This window comes from Gigantopelta aegis, unplaced genomic scaffold (assembly GCF_016097555.1).
Source record: "Gigantopelta aegis isolate Gae_Host unplaced genomic scaffold, Gae_host_genome ctg3483_pilon_pilon, whole genome shotgun sequence".
In the NCBI taxonomy this organism is placed as follows: domain Eukaryota; kingdom Metazoa; phylum Mollusca; class Gastropoda; order Neomphalida; family Peltospiridae; genus Gigantopelta; species Gigantopelta aegis.
The window spans coordinates 18,731-39,325 of record NW_024533365.1 but is presented as its reverse complement, the minus strand read 5'-3'; the positions used below and the strand labels follow the sequence as shown (position 1 = coordinate 39,325).

The 20,595-nt window shown below is 34.9% G+C and overlaps 2 non-coding genes and 1 pseudogene across 2 annotated transcripts; all 3 read right to left on the bottom strand.

Annotated features, from left to right (window-relative positions):
* Positions 1–7,444: 7,444 nt before the first annotated feature.
* Positions 7,445–12,207, bottom strand: LOC121392187 (annotated as a pseudogene).
* On the bottom strand, positions 8,574–8,639 carry LOC121392189. Its single transcript, XR_005960422.1, has one exon. It is a non-coding gene; the product is annotated as a small nucleolar RNA SNORD61 (small nucleolar RNA).
* Positions 12,208–19,305: 7,098 nt separating the features above from the next.
* LOC121392188 lies at positions 19,306–19,381 on the bottom strand. Its single transcript, XR_005960421.1, has one exon. It is a non-coding gene; the product is annotated as a small nucleolar RNA SNORD61 (small nucleolar RNA).
* Positions 19,382–20,595: the final 1,214 nt, after the last annotated feature.

Sequence of the window (20,595 nt, the reverse complement as noted above, 5' to 3'; positions counted from 1 at the left end):
CTATTCCTGTTTGTGTCAAGTGTACTATCATCAAACACAAAGACCATCTGTTACTGAGGTCAGTCAACAGGTCAACAAGAATAAAGAGGCTGTTTGTCATAATTTAAAAGGTTTACAAGTACTTCAACAAAAGCTTAAGAAAGTCTTGATATCAGGAAAAGAGGTAAAGGAGAAGATTAAAGCTCGTAAGAACGAAGTAGATACAATCATATGTCAGACATTTGCAAATCTTCAACAACTTCTACATCAACGTGAGGAGGCTCTGTTAGCTCAGAGTAGCGAGATAGCTAATGCTAAGGAGGCTTGTCTGTCTCTTTAACTGGAGGGGATCCCTCATTGTCAGAGTCTTGCAACCACTTCCATTGAAGAGTACAATGATGTTGAGTTACTATCAGTTGCCCACACATACAGACCAGAGCAAACCAACTACAAAAACAATTCTCTGAGACTTCTCTTGAACTCTGTGAGTCACCAACTATATCAGTGAATATTGATAGAGATGAACTAACTACAAAGATAGCAAATGTGGGTGTTGTGTTTGATGCAACAGTAAAGGATATACCTTCTCAAGTTGAAGTGGGTAGAGAATTAAATGTTAAGGTAATATTCAAAGGAGATGGAATAGTTAGTGGTAGTTGTACTCCTGTTGGAGATAAGAGAACAGTGACTCAAGGTAAGACACGTGATGGTATTACATTGTCTCTTTGATGCCAAAGCAATTTGGTCAACATAAAACTCTCTGTCATGGTCAATGGTCACTCTATTCAAGGCAGTCCCTTCAACCTCACTGTAAGGCGAGATTATGCATCTGTTAACAAACCAGTACAGACTATTACTGGAATATCTCGCCCAAGTTTCGTAGCCCTTTTCTGACAATGGTGACATATTTGTCACTAGTAGAGGTGACCACTGTATATACGTATATGACAGGAGTGGAAGACAGAAGACTACCATTGGCTCATATGGAACTGGTCCACTACAGTTTAATAGTCCCAGTGGAATAGCTATCAAAGGTGATATAATATATGTGGCTGAACATAAAGGAAATAGGATTCAAATTAGAAGGAAGGTTTTTAGGTACTATTGGCAGTGAAGGAGTTAGTAACAAGCTGTTCCAACATCTATTTGCTGTATGTATTGGTCCTGATGGTAAGATATATGTTGCTGAATATAGTAATAATCGTATCCAAGTGTTTTCATCGTGATGAAACTTTCTCTCATATCATTGATGGCAATGGCAAGCTTCAGGGTCCTGAGGGTCTCTCTTTTGACATCTCCGGTAATCTTCATGTGACTAGTTATAAACTCTCACACTATCATTGTTTTCACTCCAGAAGGTCAATATACTCATCAGTATGGCCCACCTAATTTATCCAGTCCAACTGGAATTGCTATTGATCCAGCTGGTTACTCACTTGTACTCAACAATGCTGGAAACTCTCTCACTATCTTTGATCCAAGTGGCTATTGTGTCAAATTAATAAAACAATTTATCTTTCCAAAAGGAGTAGCAATAGCTCCCAATGGGTCAGTGTGGGTAGCTGATCAATATAATGATAGATTAGTTAAGTACTGATTGAACTAAATAAAAGTAGTTACCAATCTATACTATGGTGTGTTGAATGAATATAAATATGATATAACTTTTTTGTAATGTTCCATCACAGATAAAAACTGTATTTGTGTTAAAATAATTATAATTCCACTCCTTCTGATAAGCGCTGCCTCAATAACAACAAGCTTCCTTAAACAGGAAGTTGATTTTCAATGATGTCTTCTTCTCGAGTTTTACTACTAGAAACAGCAGATCAGGTCATTCCTATAGGTAAGACTGTTATAGTGTACATGTACAATTGATTATGTCACTTCTTTCCATCATTACTAAATGGCATTCATAGTGCAACAATGAGGAAAAACTTATATTATATATATATATATATGTATGTATGTATGTATAATATATGAATATACCAATAATTTATGGTTGTGCTAGCAATAAAATATTGTACTTTAAATATTATTTTTATACCTTAGATTCTAAGCCTTAAAACATGGGATTCTAAATCTATGACACTGTCACAAAAAATTTGGTCCTGGTGCAAAAATTTGGACCTAGGTCCAAATTTTGCAACGAAAAGGCTACAAAATTAATTCCATCTTGGACCCATGCAAGGGTATCAGACTTTATAATTCGGTGAAGAGAAATGGAACTCAACACATACAAATCACTTTATACTTGTGTCTACTTAAATGGAGAGTTTTAGCCACCTGGGGAACTTTTCAAGTGTCAAAAAGACAATGTCACAGCAGAGAGAAGATGGGAACCTGACTAATGAAGTAAAAAGGAGAAAGGCTGACAAACTAGCAATGAGAAAAGGAGAAATGTGTTATGAGAAGAAGTTGGGACAACTTTGTAATATTTTTTTCAGTTTCTTTTACTGTCTTACAATAAGTTATAATTGTATTTCTATTTTCAGTGGGCGAGGTATGTACAATTGTTTCTTGTAAAACTAAAGGAATAAATGATGCATAATGTTATGTTGTAATAACAATCAGTATAATTATAATAATACAACAGCAATGGTAAGTAAACTGATTGTATTGCTTATTAAAGAGATAATATTAAAGATAAAAAGTATTACAGTTTCAGTTAAAGATGTATTACAGTTTGAAAAAGTTACAGTTTCAAAAGAAATTGAATTCTAAACTTATTCAAGAAATTCAATTCTAATTGAATTGTATAATAATTAACTTTAATATCTTTGAAACTAAAGTTAAGATTGACTTTAAAAAAATGTTTTTTTTAAAAACAATTAATATAAAAGATAAAAGAAAAAAAAATAACAAACTAAAAAACAAGCTATAAAAGAAATAAATAACAAGCTATAAATGAGAAAACAATATATAAACCATAAAAGAGAAAATAAGAAAAAAAAATAAGAAAAAAATATAAAAGAAAACAACAAATTATCAACAAATTATAAAAGAAAAATATATTTAAAAAACCTTTGAAACTAAAGTTAAGATTGACTTATTTTAGTGAAAATTGTTTTTTTAGAACAAACTATAAAAGATTAAAGACAAAAAATAGTTTAAAAGAATTAAACTATAAGAATAAACTTTGAACTAAAGTTAAGATTGACTTATTTTAGTGAAACTGTTTTTTAGAACAAACTATTAAAGACAAAACTATTAAATTTAAAAGAATTAAACTATTTCTTAAGAAAAAAATAAAACTATAAAAAAATTTACAGAAAAAATACAAATGAAAAATTAAAAATAAAAATTAAATAATTTTTAAAAATATATATATAAAAAATCAAATAAAAACAAAAAATATAAGATAAAACTATCTCTGTAGTTGAAGAGCCACCAAGAAGTCCAGTGAAGGTCTCCAATCCACCAATGCAAGAAGTCCAGTGAAGGTCTCCCAATTCAACAATAGTAGAAAAAAGAAGATGGAGAGTTCCCAAGAGTCCAGTCAGTCCACCAGTTGAGAACATAGAGGGAGAAAGAGAGAAGAATAACAACTGGATCACTAAAGAATGGATGAAAAGTGGATGGATGGATGGAAAGACAGCTCACCTTTTTCACCAGTGCTGCTCCTGCAGGGAAAGAAAAAGAGAGTAGTTATGAACTGTTGGTGACAATGAATAGATAGAGAGTGAAGAGAGACAGAGGAAGCGAAAAAAGGACCACCAACCTACACACACACAGCACACACACACGCACCCTAGAAGATCAGAGCTCCCCCCCCGCCACTCGGCGGCCTGAGATATTAAAAAAAAATTTTTTAGGCCGCCGAGCGGCAGGAGGGAGATAATTTTTAGGGATTGTATGAGTGTGTGTATGGTGTATAGGCTGAATAGCCCAAAAAAAATAAAAATAAAAATAAAAAAGAAGAGAAAGAAGGCTTGAAGGAAGTAGAGAGGAGAGAATGGACAGGAGAGCAACTCATCTTTTTGATCAAGAGAACATCAGAGAACTGAGAACAATCAATCCATCAGTGAACTGAGAAGAATCAAAACATCAATGAACTGGAACAATCAAAATATCAGAGAACTGAGAACAATCAATCCATCAGTGAACTGAGAAGAATTAAAATATCAGTGAACTGGAACAATCAATCCATTGGAGAACTGAACAATCAAAAATAGTGAAAACACAATCAATCCATTGGAGAACTGAAACAATCAAAATATCAGATAACTGAGAACAATCAATCCATCAGTGAACTGAGAAGAATCAAAATATCAGTGAACTGGAACAATCAATCCATTGGAGAACTGAACAATCAAAATATCAGAGAACTGAGAACAATCAATCCATCAGTGAACTGAAAAGAATCAAAATATCAGTGAACTGGAACAATCAATCCATTGGAGAACTAGTACTGAACAATCAAAATATGAGAGAACTGAAAACAATCAATCCATCAGAGAACTGAGAACAAGCTAAGCAAAATATCAGAGAACTGAAAAACAATCAAATCCATCAGAGAACTGACAACAAGCTAAGCAAAATACTGAGAACAATCAAAGACGAGTAGTAGCGACGAAGACCCACGGGGTCTGTTACCTTGTATAACCTTGAAACATGAAGTCCTTTTTATGTTATCAAGATATCTCTGTCATACTTCATTTTGACAAACACAAGGCACAACCTGTGACAATTTCAATTTGGCGGGAAATTCTGGACACACTATTGGCTCGTCAGGCGTGTATCTGATATTTCCCGCCATAATAATGGTGGTCACGCGTTTCCTTGCTAGGTGTGTACACGTGCTCTTGGTTTAATAATTATTTATTTTAATCAAGTTGTATTTCCTTTAGGTATTAAAATTAACGTTTATTATTTAATTTGCTGTTTGTTAACAATTTAATTTTAGGGTTCAGTGTCTATCAATACACACACAAATTTTATTTTTAATTACACACATATGATAAATTGTATTGAAACACTTCAATTTACTAGTGCTGATGAAAAACATAGATGTGTGCTAACTGTGCTTTTTATTATTGGACTCTCCTTGACTAGACTGGAGACCTTTCAATTTTCCTGACAAGATCAACTCTGAAGCAAGAGCACCCACTATAGATACATAGATACTTACCATTAGTATCATCAAACTGACAATAATTTTATGTTTTGTAAATGATATTAAATATTCAGGATAAATTTGCAAAATCAAAATTATTAACATATGTTGAGTAGACCTGTTACTCTTGCTAATCAAACCAAGACAAACACACACCATTATCAGCATTAACTAGATCTAGATAGAGTCCAAAACAGAACTCTTCTGGACTGATACCCCATTCCAATGTGACATTAACAATGTCAAGAAAGAGTAATCTAAAATTGGTTTTTTTTTAAAGTGTACTTGGTCACTGATATAAATATTGAACCCACAGTTTGCTACTGTTTATTAATAGCAGAAGTATTGCAAATTAAATCATTAACAGTAGCAAACTGTGGGTCCAATTGAACCCACAGTAAGTAGTATAAATATTATATTTATACTACTTAGCTCTTTTCCAATAGAGTGTGTGGATCCAACAAACAAGAAAAATGTCCCAACCATATATTGAATACAAGATTAACACATTGTTTCTGTCAGACAGAAAATCATTGATCAATGATAGGTTGCTGAGTAACACAGTCATTACTGCTGCACAGAAGTTTCTGAAAGATGCCTATCCAAACATTGGTGGACATTTTGCAAATGTTTGTGAGGTTTTTCGTTAGCTTTTTGCCAATCTCTTTGTGGATGGGCAACCCCAACACAAATAATCTATATTCAACATCAATTCAGGGACCACCTTTGTCACTGTCTTGAAAATAAGACAATTAACCCATTCCCCTGCCAGCGGTGAAAAAAGAAGCAAAACAATGTGTTGCTGATATTAAATTCGGAGTATACTACAAGTGTTGTCAAGCAGAAGGGGGTAGAATGATTAAGTACAAAGGCTGCAAAGACTGATATTATGAAGATTGTGTTGAATCTCTCAAGAGCCATTTGGCAGACCAAGAGGCACATATCATGGATATGTGGCACTTGTGTAAAAACTCTTAATTAATTGTAACATTACCTATATTATTATATAACCTATAATTACATAACATATGCTGTCTTTACTTAGATTATATGCTGTCACAAGGATACCTAGGACCAAATTTTGCTGCCAAAAGTGGACCTATCTCTGGGAAAAAATTTTTGCAGTATAGGTCCAAATTAGGCAGCAAGATTGAGTCCTAGGTCCAAATTGAACTTGCATAAATTGGACCTAGGTCCAATTTTAACTAGGAACAAATTTGCCATGACAACACCATAAGTTGTAGGATAGACACTTTGAACAAAGATTATTGGTTACATTCTAGTCTTCTTAGAAACATCAGAGTAACTAAATTATCTTTCAAAACCATGTGCCTTAATAACCAATACTATATACTAATAATGGAGACACTGAAATATACATTACTACTACAGAACATAGGTGTGTCTATGTACTGAACAGTGAAGAAGAGGTAGTTTGAAAGAGATCACTTACCAAATTGTAAGTGTTTTAAATCTGACAAGTTCAAACTGAAAGCAGTCAGTGATACAGTACAGGTGTTACATTCTGATGACACTATCCCTATTGTGTACTGAAAGGATTTGGTATGGTATCTGATATAACATTTACTGAAGATGACACAATCATGGTTGCTGATAGCTGGCGACGTGAGATTGTAGCAGTGCCTCTACTTCAAATACCATATAGTTTTACATAAATGTATTCAAACAATTCTTCTTCATCTCAAGGAGTTACCTGTTTCGTTGTTACCTCCAAAACTTGCTTCACTTTTCACACAGTGGACGCAGGTTGTGAAAGTTAATGTAAAGTCTTTAAAAAAAAAACGTCAGCATCTGTGGAGCCTTTTTATTTAAAGTTAAAACCTGGCCTGGAATTTTATATAATACGCGGAATGATTCATAGACGTTCTGATAACTGGTCAGATATTGTATCAATATATGTGTGCGGCTGTCGACATCTTGTACCAAATCACTCTATATTGAGACCAGAATGGAGTCATTTAGAAGTCACATTTTTAGAGTGAAGACAACCTGATCAACAACATTGCAGTATACATACATATAATATATAGAAAGAGAGAGAGAGCTCTGAACCTTTTTGATGCTCCAATGTTTTATATGTTTGTCAGTGACATCTAATATTAGTCTACAATTAATACTGAAATAAATGTAGTGTATTAACTAAATATAAAAATGTGGTTAAAATGTGACAGTATATTGTCACTAACAATAGTCACACTACAAAGAAAATATCAATCAATCAATCATTAGGACAAACTAAATACAATAATTACTAAGAGATTAACTGATAAATTTGAAAAGAAAAAAGGAATGGAAAAAAGGAACACAAAATAGAGAATTGTCCTATTATAATTTTCCAGGATTTTGATACAATTCTTTGTGAGGTATGTCCCGACTTTCTTCACTCTCATTGAAAAATTTGTATAGCTGAGCAAATGTTGGTCTGTCAGTTGGCTCCAGGGACCAACAGTCCAACATGAGTTGATAAATAGACATGGGACAATTACGAGGACGTTCCAGTCGACCATGTTGATTCTCGATGAAGTCCAGTACCTAATGAAGACAACATTATAAGTGGAAAATTCTGTACTGAACAAATTGTGTATTTCAATATTCTAGTTGGACATCATATGACCATTGAGAATATTATTACTAAGTACAAGAAGTCATACGCAACCATCCTATGTCAATCATATATACACAGATACTTACTAACCTCTGCTCCAGTCATCTCTCCATACGGTGGTTCCCCATATGAGAACATTTCCCAAGAGTGACTCCATAGCTCCAGACATCACTGGCATGTGAGAATGTACCATAGTTGATAGATTCAGGAGCATACCTAAATAACAAACAATAATAGTAAAGTCTAGTACCCAGGTTATTATAATAATTTACCATTTAACAGGCCATCTGCCACCTTGAGATGCTTTATATAGTTACTCTCAGACCCACAGCACGTGAGAGACCAAAATCACTGATTTTTACCTGAGATAATAAATATATTTAAACACAACTACAGTATGCACACAACACACACACACACACACTATAATATATTAGGTAAAGTATGACCTTGAGACTATCAGCAGTCTTACCAAATCCGAAGATGCCACTAAGATATTTCTGGCAGCTAAGTCACGATGTACAAATCTCTTTCTTTCCAAATACATCATACCAGATGCTATCTCAGCTGCCCATAGTTTTAGTGCTGGTATTGCAGGCTTAGGGTACCTTCCCTCCATAAAGATAGTCAACTAAAGCACCATATGGCACTAGTTCTTGTACTAACATTAGTGGTTTCCCACGTGTTTACACCAATGAGTTGAACAATACATGGATGATTTAAGGTCATCATGATCTTAGCTTCTCTGAGAAACTCCCTGAGAGAGAAAAGAGAGAGAGAGAGAGAGAGAGAGATTAAATGAGCCATAAACAAGTCATTGAGCTATAGGCTTATTGTTATAAAGGTATTGGACTCAGGACTTCTTAGAGGGATAAAAATATCATGATTGTTCAAAATTATAAGTTTCATCTTAGTCCAATAAAGAACATTTACATGTACATATATCATTGGTACATCCATCCATCTGAACCTACGACTAACCTTTTCTCCATGTCCCATAGCATCCACTCTCAGCGTTTTAACAGCCACATCACGCTACAATACACATTACATGTATAAACACACACTTACTAATAGACCTACCTTTCTCCCCTTCAGGTGTAAGATAAGTACCCTTTAACACTGACCCAAATTCACCTTGTCCCAGCTCAGGACCTAATTCTAATGACTCCTCCTTTACAGACATCATCAAATATGGATCAGGACGATGAGCAGACGTGGTATTTCCAAAATGAAGGTGTGGCTTGAGAAGGTGGACACAGGTCATTTCTGGGAGATGGGGTACTACACGTGGACGAGCAGGAGGAGGGGGAGGATGACGTATGGGAAGTGTGGGGATTGCTGGTCGAGAGGGGACTGCATGAGTTTGTGAAAAAATTAAGGATCCTGGAGGAGGCTATACAAGAATAAATAAACAATATGGATTAATGGATGATTAAAATGGGACAAATGAGTAAGCATATAATGGTATAATGGATTGATAGAAGGGGCATATAAGTGAATAATGGATCAATAAAATCTTAACATACTAGTTTTTTGGCAAATCGAACAATTCTTATTTGAATAGGATCAATAGGATATCTTAAAATAGTGGGTAGTCCATCAGCAAACATCATATAATGATCCATACATGAAGAAAGTGAGTCAAAAAGAGGACCATCATCAATGTAATACCATCTATCAGACTATCATAGAGAGAGAGAGAGAGAGAGAGAGAGAGAGAGAGAGAGAGAGAGAGGAGTCAACAACAACAACAACAGCCATATAACAACACTTCTAATTCAATATATATCTCAATTTCTCAGAGGATTAAAATTTAATTGCAGTACCTTAATTTCATCATTGCCATTTATTTCAAGATAACAAGTTAAAATTGAATTGCTAATGTGATGTAATGAAATACAGTGCTAATATACACAATATAATTAATACAAGGAAGATTCAATTACTTCAATTTGTACTAAACATAAGAATTTACAAACTAAGAATATCTGAAATAGCACAATTTTACTACAGAAACACAGACATATATAAAAGCCGCACATTAAGATGGAATAACATAACCTGTCAACATTTGTGTGTATGTGTGTGTATTGACTGAAAATATGTCTTTATTTTACAAATATACTTACCTCACAAATGATTTCATAATGATATGGCATTTGGTTATAAACCAACGTCAAAGCATAATACCCAGGTTTACGAGAATTGGGTCTTACAAGAAAACTACCATCTACTTGACCATTCTGACGAAGAAGTTCAACAGCTCGCTAATGTGGAGAGAAAGGAGTTAAAAATCAAAGACAAAAGAATTATCATAACAGTTATAAAAAGCACTATGTATTATTCCTGTTGTATTGTATGGTTCACTAACCAACCATTAGCTAAATATTATATAAATCTATATAACTAGTATTCTTGTGTAAACAATACCATTAAAGAATGTGTTGTGTGTTCAAATAATCAACAACTTAGTGAGTGATTAGCTTTAAAAAAACAAATAGTGTCATAATGAGTCTGTTGGGGAATAGTACACAATCTATATTAAGTAAAGCCTCTCATATGAATTTGTTTTAATAATGAATGGGGACTTCATTAATTTAAGTAAATATCTACTCCTCATCAGGAGTAGGAGCACATGGGCGTAGTGGAGCATAGTTTTAGTAATAATATTATAAACTTATTTTATCAAATGAAGTTTAACAAATTTTACTACTAAGACAATTGGGACTATAATAATCTTATATTGAAGTGGTTATTATTGTTGTATTGATAACAGATATACTTAGTTACAATATTAACATAGTTTATTCAATATCATTATCATTGATACATTAACTAGTATTAACTGTCTAATAATACAATATGATCTTAGCTTTCTTATCACAGTATAGAGATAAACTTACATTTCTATCTAACACTTTATGTAACCACTCTGATGTTGTTGTTCTTGGACTAGGATAATTATGAGCGACCCAATCTACATTTTAAAAAAAAGTTTTTCGACTGTTCTATTCATCCATCTATCTATCTATCCCTAACCTAGTAAGTTGATAACTTTGTCTTGTTTGTATCTCACTGCTATATCCCGTGGTGTGTCCTCATCAGGAGCAGGAGTACGTGGGCGTAGTGGAGCATTTAGTGATAACAGTGCTTTACAACATTCTATATTTGCCCCTGAATGCTGCTTCATGAAGAGCTACCATCCTAATAGAGAAGAGAGAGATCAAAGGACACATAAATCAAAGAAATAATGTTGATAAAAACTATTGTGAAGGACACATTCTGTTACTACTGGGTCAAATAAGTAATGACAGCGTTGTATAAATTAGTATTATAATATTAAATTATGTGGCCTGAAGTCCTTAGTGATGTTTGCAAATATATATGTACACTTTAAAACATTTCTATGTTAGCATATGAGCATAATTCTCCCTTTGCTATTTCCTTCAATAAACTATCATCACTTCTCTCTCACGCGCACACACACACACACACACACACACACACACACACACACACACACACACACACACACACCTGTAGTGGCATTTCTTTCTTGAACGTCAGCTTTACCAGTTTCCACTAAGATGTGTATAATATCAGAGTGTCCATTTCTAGCAGCAAGCTGGGAATGAGATAATCAAAAGACAATAAGAACTATAACATATCTAGTTTATAAACAGAGACAGCTTAGTTCCATTTTCAGATCTCATGTAATTACATCAAATCAATAACTGTTTCATTGGCAACATGAACTGCTCATACACTATACATTCCACAAACATTACTATATCTTCTAATACACACATAGCAATAAATATCTCTCATATCTAATCCATAGTACTCTAACATTTTGTACCTCCCTCTCTCCCCCCTCAGTATGTATTTTACACGCTTACATGTAAAGCAGTAGCACCTTTAGAATCTCTCAAAGACAAATCAGGTTTTTGTTCTAATAACAATTTAATAATTTCAGTGTATCCTCTTTTAGCAGCTTCATGAAAACAGGGGTCTGCCCTTCGGCATTCGGTGAGTCAACTGTTCCCACAGTAAGTGATGAAGGTCCTGATAAAAACTTTAACACAGTTTTAATATCATTAGATGCTACTGCCTTGTGAAGACTTGTTAGTACGCGTTTACGAGCAGAAAGAGGAGGAGGTTGTCCATGTACAAAGTCTAAGAGCTTCTGAGGCAAGCCGTCAGATTTGACTTGGTAATGATGAATTAGCTCATCCAGGCCTTGAAATAAGGGACCATTATCGACTGAAAACCAACCATCTCCATGTCCAATAATCTGAAAATGGTGGACTGTGTTGTCTGCCCACATTGTAAGTACAAAGCTACTGGGCATTCTTAGACTTTCTCTGACAAGGAAGTAACCATCAGGTTTTCCAGTGACTGAACTAAAATGGGCTGCGTTTTATCGTGTTATTTTCCCGTGAAACCACGAGTCGTTGCTGTCTTTATTGTTCATGGCCATCTTGAATAAGAGAATAGGGAAGAGAGAACAACCTGAAAAATTATTCCTTCTCTTGTTTTATGATATCGATATTTGTACGACTGTTCTTGATTTTCTAAGGACAGCACTGCAATACTACTGAATACATGTGTACAGTAGATATCGAGTAGTAATAACAGCTTAAAATAATCCCTTCTCCTGAAGAGGACTGCTGAGGGAAATCTCTAATTACAAGTGACCACACCCCCTATAAAAAAATGGAACTTATAATCAAGTTACGCTTTTAGTTGGCCACGCCCCAAGGTGGGTCATGGTGGCGTCCCATAGTTGGGGGAATGACCGAAATATAACTACTCCACTTGTCTTTCCTAACAGTTATGAGCTATACCATTCCTCCAAAACATGCTCGCAGTGTGCAAAGGCGACCGCCTCCTGGCACAGATACAAGGAGAGAAAAAGACCATCTTTATGATCAGTCATCTGATGATACTATACAAGATGGAAGCCTCCCACAGCTGAACCCACATTCAAGACGGAACCATTAGTTAGTTAATAGCCACTAGACCTACTACCTATGCATAGAGTATGTAGTATACTGTAATCTGTGGACAGATTTTGTCTATTTAATTTTAGTATGAGACTCAACTGCAATCCAACCTCAAGTCAAGCAGTTGTAATATATTTCAAATGCAGGTAGCAAAAGTCACAACTATGTGATCATTTTGCATGAAAAAAATGAGGTACTTTAGCATTCATCCTTTACTATTAATATCCCATTATAATATATAGCCTTCTTTATCATATCGTAGACATGTCTAACATATTGAATTAGTATTACACAACAATATAGGGATTGGTTTCTAGACTCAAAAATATTACCAGTTATATACTGATTTCATGTTAACAATATTCCTACTATCATTATAGTAAACTAGTAAATTTGTTATGATATAGTGCTAGTGGTTATCATGTGATAGCTCCTGATCCCGTAAAGAACTCGAAACTCAAGCAAAGTATCATTACTATTCTATGATTCTTTATTAATGGTGGATCATCTAGTGGCAAGAGATGAAGAAGAGCTCACTTACAGCATCAACAACACAAAAAAACATTTGAGGACCATCATTTAAGTGCACCCCCAAAAACATTGGGTATCTATGACACCTTTTTTTGTCTATATTATAATATTGTGATGACAGGAGGACCTATTCTATCCACTGAAGAGATTGATGATATGAGAGCAAAGCAGGAGAGGGAAGCACAAATAGAAGAGAAATATAGTGCCATTCGTCAAAAAGTAAAAGGAACATTACATTAAATAAGCTTAGTCTTTTTTTCTCTCTCTGTTTGGTGTGTCAAAGGTGAGGAGGGAGAAGAAAGAAAGAAAGAGAGGAACGAGAGAAGAGAAGCAGAAAAGATTGAAGAACATAAGAGACAGCAAAGAGAAAAGGCAAGTGATTTCATTATTACCATCAGTTTATGCTAAAAAACATATGACATATGTACTAGGGTGAGAGACTAGAGAGAAAAAAGGCTGTGGAAGAACCTATTAGACAAGATGAAATAAGAAGGTATGTAATATACTAAACATGCTTGTACTTTTGTATCTATATACAGAGCAAGATTAGCATATTTGACACACAGTAATATACATAATAAAGTAAAGTACATTTCTGGTTGTAGCTGTAGTGAACAAGTCAATTGTATTATATTGTTAAATTTTTACTTCTCAATATTTTCTTAAGCTGTGTTTAAAACATATAATCTATCAACATATATTGTGGTTGATTTCATATAATATCACATGTACATGTACATGACATATATAAGATGTGTATAAAGATTAAGTTAATGCAATGAATGAAATACAAATTAATGATCAACATAATATAAAATTTCACTATTCATGTACACACTATAAACTCTATAAGCCAGATGTTTCCTCTTCATCAGATTCAACATTAACAGAAGTAGGCCTACTGTATTGAGAGATTGATGAAGAAGGGAAATAATTAAGAGATTCACTAAGTCCCTTTTCGTAAAGTTTCTTAGTTCTTCCAGGACTTTTGTTTTGAGGTTTTGAGGAACAGGTGGAGGAACTTTTTTTATTAGAACCTACATTTTTGGGAGATGGAGTTTGTGTTTTTTACTACTGATTCAGCTGTATCTTCAATTTCATGTTCCTTGTAGCTAATCTGCTTCTCTCCTCTCTTGGCTGACCAGTTTGTTCATCTGGTTGATCTTGATCTGAATGAATAGATGTTTCTCGTAAAGAGACGAGGCCTTCGTTGCTCAGATTATCATCTGAGACTTTGGGCTCTTCAGAGGTCGAGAGTTGAGGAGAGAGTTTGTGAGGCTGCTGCAAAGGACTAGTTGATTCTGGTGATTTGTAATTGAAGAGGAGAGAGGAGAGAGTGTAAAAGAAGAATGAACTTCAGCTGCTATAGTTAAAGGAAGCACTTCGTTCTCAAGACTTTGAACAGAGAAAAGAAAACAGATGATGAGATAGGCCCAGGATAGGATATTGAGCTGCGTGGTGTATCTAAGCCAGACTCTTCACCATCTGCATCAGTACTATTCTGTGGTACCACTTTCATTTGTCTTTTTTCTGTTCACTTCGAGGCACTCTACGATGATGTTGAAGCATTGGTTTTCACCTCTACTTCTTCACCTTCTTCATCCTTTCTTGTGTAGCTTTTTGTCTGACTGAAGTATGTTCAAAAGGTTTGCATCAGGAGACTTCAATGTCTCATTGACAAAACACCGACCATTTGCCTTGGGCTTATGAGCTGGCTGATACAAGGAAACAGATGCTGCAGGTGATTGTTTCAGAATTCCTTTCTTTTTCCTCTCTTGAAGGGATGGGTAGAAGTCTTCAGTCTCTTTGAGGCTTAATGTAGTTGGACGTTTGTGCAACATGGGATTACTGTGTGGTGATGGATGCATGGGACTTTCTTGTTTAAGCTCAGAGATTGATGCAATTAATCATTTTCACCAGAAGAGACAGTGGCATCTGTTTCTCTTGCTGCTTCTAATATAACTGGGAAATTAGGGGGTTTTGAGTTTCGACGTTTTGCAGAGACTGCTTTTGCTTGCTGTTGTTGGTAGGGATCTTCAAGAGCTCGCCCAAAAGAAGGTACTATTCCAGTATCAAGAGACAGGCTAACATCAGTGGAGTGATACTCTGATACAGACTTCTGAGTAATGTGCAGTTCAGGGAGAAACTCTTTCTCAAGATTGTTCAGCAATTCTTGTTGCTGAGAGAGACAGGATTTAGAGCACTGTTTGGGCTAAGGAAGGTACATTTTTGAAGGCAGTGCATGAGAGTGCTTCTAAGTGGTGGAATATCATTAAGAGTGTTGCTTTGTTGTATGACAGTCAACTGTAGGAAAAAAATTAACTATTACACTGAGAGTTTGTAGCATTAAACAATATTTATAGTATTAAGATATATGCCTAGAGTTCAAGGAATTGTCACTGAAATTAATTGACTACTAGCAAACTGACTATCAGAACTGGTTAGTCATGTTTTACCTGTTTTTCTATGACATGGACAGTGTGCCATATGATTGGGAAAATAGGCACTCGTGAGAGAAGGAGAAATGTCTCCAAGAAATCAAGAAATATAGAACAGAAAAAGATATACATCTCATTGGCATTATCTAGTAGGAAGAGGAGGAAAAAAAGTTCAAAATGTATATTTTTCAAATTTCAATGATATCATTTACCTCCAAAGGCTGAATATCGATGGGTGAACTGCCAAAATCTAAAATAAGTTACATGAGTCACATGACACAATTGTTAGGTTCTTCTACATTTATTATACATACCATATTTGGTCGCCAGAGTCAAGATTTCATGACCAACTTTTAACCACAATTCCAAGGAGAAATTGCTTCATAAGCACAGATTAACACCTTAAGATCTAATTAACAGAATACTGGTTACCATGACAAGTACAAGTAGAGTTTCACCTGTGAAAAATCTTTTAATTTGGAGTTGGTTGCTGACGATCGATATTTTATGATGTTAATGAATTTGTTCTCCCATTTGAAAGATTGTTTCCATTATAAATAGAATATCATCTTCATCAATGTAAGAAGAGTCTTCTACAGAATTGACAGATGAATGAGCAGATGGAGAATGAATGGACAAGTACATCAATGAATGGGATTAATGAATGAAGTACCTCTTAATTCCAATTTGACTGCTAATGGTAGAAATAGCCTCTTCCAAACAAAAGAAGCTCTCTGTGTCTTTTGAAATGTAACTTACCAGAGAACAACGTCCGTAAGAACACTCTAAAATAGACAATTAATTACTACACTTATGAACAGAAAAATGTATATAAAAATAGTAAAGAGAATATATGAATAGAAAAGGGAGAAAAACAGTGTATTAAAGTGTGGACAAGACAAACCTGTGTCTTCTATTTGTGGGGGGTTTGGTGTAGTAGCTAATGTTATAGATATTAAGTTAACAAGTACACAAGTGAACTCATATGGAGCATCAAAATAAAAGGGCTGAAATTGAGGTTTAGTACGAGTAGATGCAGAAGTACTGAAAGTAGTGGAAGCTTGACAATAAGACACATTTCTAGAATACTCTAAAAAAAGAGATATTTGAAATGATATTTTATTCTTCCTCTTTCCCACTTATTGTCTTATTAGTACATTATTACCTTCAATTTAGTTAAAATAGCGTCATTGTCTGTTATCAATGAAGGATGCTTTTCAATGCACATACAAAAACATTTCAAAAACTGTCTTCAAACCTTCCCAAACATAGTCACTCAAATGAACACGCTCTTTCTAAAAATAAATTATAAAGTAAAGGAATCATATCACATTTACAATGACTATACTTCTGGTTTTACCTGACTTTCAAGCTGGATTTTCTTGAACAATTTTTACAGCTCGTTCTAATATGATAGTAAAAGCTCCAATATTTCTGGAACCCACTCCACATTTGGGAACAGGTCTAGTAATGTTGCTGTGAGACCTTTGCTAACTAACATATGATCACAATTCACTTTAGCACCAAGTCTAATAATTTCTCAAACAATGGATGCAAGATTCTGTTGTGAAGAGAGAGAGAGAATATAGAACGTAGAGCCATTAGACTAGTGAGCATGGTACTTACTGCATTGACCTAGGATAGCTACCATTAGTAACCTCTAGACTACTAAACTAACCACGCTGATTTAGGATAGCTATGATTAGTAAGTATCACATCTTCCACAAGAGATGGGTGTATCAAGTGGAGATCTCCTGGTTAGTAATTATTGTGTCGGTTGGTAGTGTATGGGCTACAAAAAAGCAGCAATAGAAATAAGGAGTCACGTGCTATCCATAAAATATCTTGATTGACATCGTTAATTCTTCTAGTCCTGATGAGAGAAGGGAGAGAGAGTGAGAGAGAGAGAGCAGGACAATGGTAAAAAAGTCAATAAATATTTACCTAAATCCCTCCTAGTACTTAGCATGCTCAACTGGAGGAAACTCAGAAACAGATCGATCACGAAAAGGACCAAGCTCTTGAGAGGTTCCTGACGTTCCCGAAAAAAAATCTTAGCTGTTTCATAAAAGATGACATGCGATCATGAGTATCAATAGGTTGTTGGTGAGGATCAAAGTCAACTCCACCTCTCTCCTTTCCGTGCATACAAGAGATCACTCTGATACCTTGATATCTAAAGAACAGTATGTTATAATGTTTAATAATGTATTATAATAGTTTTAAACAACTGAATTTTTAATGGCCTCACAGCCTTTGATAAGGGATTTAATGGAGTTCACTAAAACTTGATCTCTTTGCTCAAATTCTTTCACTAACAGGGGCATTAGATGATCCAAGAAGACCTAGAGGAGGGAGTCATAATGCTAATCCAATGTGCATTAAAAAACTCACTAAAAATTGCATTCCACGTAGTACCTCAGGATTATAGGAGGCAACGGTAAACACACAATGTTAACATTTGATCCAAATTATAAGAGGACCAATTTTTATTGTTCATGAAACAATATTTCACATGTTTGGGACAGGCACCCTAAAGTGTAAGTAATACATAAATGATCAATAAAAACTCATCATATACAGTAAATGTCCTTTAAAACTTACCAGATGTCCATATTATCATTAGGTATAGAGTCTTCTTCACTGTTTAAAGAGCTCATTAATGCCATTGTTGCCTTCTAGTAAGTGCTGTTCTTCAAGTAGTCCATTGTCCACAAATTTCAATGGTGAGTAGTTAACACCCAATGATGTAGAGAGCACACTAACTTCAGGTTTAAATAAATTTGCTATTGAGGAAATAGCTTGGAGAAGGAAGACATTTTTATTGAGCCAGTAAAAGTGAATCCAGACAAACTTGATAGCATCAGTCACCATTTTATTTCTAAGATGAAGAGCATATACTGTACCAAACTTGGGAACAATCATTTGGTAGCCATTTGCACGGAAGACAGACTCAAATTTTGCAGCTGCTGTGAGGAGAGCGAGCCAGTGGTGGTTCTGAGGATAGTGTGGTCTTCCGCTTGGAGTAGAAAGATCCATTGAGAACAGTGAGAAAAAGAATTATATTTTCATCGGGCTAGGAGAGGAGAGGGAGAAGAGAGAGAGAGAGAGAGAGAGACGAGAGGAGAGAGAGGAGAGAGAAGAGAGAGAGAGAGATTTGAATAAATGAGACAAAACTGCAGGCAGGCAGACATAAATGACCACACCTACTAAGTACCTTATAATCTTTCATTTGCCCAAATCAAGCAAGAATAAGGTTGACCACACCCCTCGTAACATAGTATCAGCTACTCTGAGGTGCCATTTTTGAAGCGCTGCAGGTCCAAAAAAAAAAAAAAAAAAAAAAAAAAACAAAAAAAAAACATAAGGCACACTATCAAGTGTTTTTACTGGGAAAGAGAGAGCTTTAGTAGTTCCTCATATATGAAGACAGAATTAGGATCTGAAAAAACTAGAGAAGTATATTGATCAATAAAAAACACAACTCGATCTATTCTGCTCTATCTGTTCACGTGAAAGTACATTCATTTACTTTACATATTAATTAGAGCTCAGGACTTCTTAGAGGGTGAAAGTAATTCATTTACTTTACATATTAATTAAGAGCTCAGGACTTCTTAGAGGGTTAAAAAATAACTATCATAGCTGTATTGTTCAGTTTCATATATTTCATCATTGCTCAACACAGGACACTTATCTGTCCATTGTCTGTCCATCCATCCATTTTTGTCTGTCTGTCCCTCCATTCATTGACCCATTAATCCACCATACCCTTTGCGTAAGTGCAGTGTCAGTTTGTGAAATCATTTAGCATTTGATGTACAAACATAACACGTGATATTTCTGCCATTTTGTGTGTTAGAAGCATTTGAAGTTGTTGAGACCATATGCCACCGTGGGTAGTAGAGCCTGCTTCATGAAATACAAAAGACGGATGTGACCCATCGGCAGCCACTGAATATGATCTTGTATAATAAAAGGACTGCTTAGAACTGGAAGATCTATTTGAAAAAATCAAGCTTAAAACTCAATACAAGTATCACTGCAATATACTAATATATACTGAGATAGCAAAGAGTATACTGAAAATATACTAACTTTCTTTTCTTCTCGTCAGTGAGATAATAGCTATGAATGCACTTAAGAATTCAGGAGACGATGGATCAATATCTTGAACCTTGCAATCAACAGACAAATGTCCATATCCTCTGACTCGATGGGAAACTCCTATATAGAATCAATAAATACTGGTATAAAACATACTACAAATATAGTCTACTAAGAGCATGCATACATTAACATGAGATTATAAGCTGCTGCAACAATAGTGACACACTACTGAAACTGTAAGAGTAGTTATTAAACTATGGTGGATAAAATTAATAGTGTCATATATTTTTATTATTAGATAGGATAATGATTCTAGTTTTTTCTATATGGACATCATGCTGTGTTTTCTAAGAGATCAATTGTGAACATGCTGTAATGACAATGACTATCAGTTACAAAGTAAAGACACATTCAAGGTGAATTCTCATGAGTTGAATTTTCTACAACAGATATATTAATGCTCCCCCCCCCCGTCTCTTCCTCCCCCTCCCCTAGCTACCTACCGAGGAATCTTTTCCTTTTTCCCCCTGACAGTCCTTGCGCGGAGGATAAGTCATTTGGACTTTCTCTATTCCTTTCTACCACACACCAATATTGGTTGTAATACCTCTTCTTTCACGTAGCTAGCTGAGTGTGGTCTTTTCCTTATTGTTGTATAAGTCAGTTGGACTTTCTCGATTCCGCTTTACTAATTGGTTCGTAATTGTCAACTTTCTTTGAACAATTGGTTCTTGAGTTCACTGAAAGTTACGACTACCTATATAATAACAAACAACAATTGAG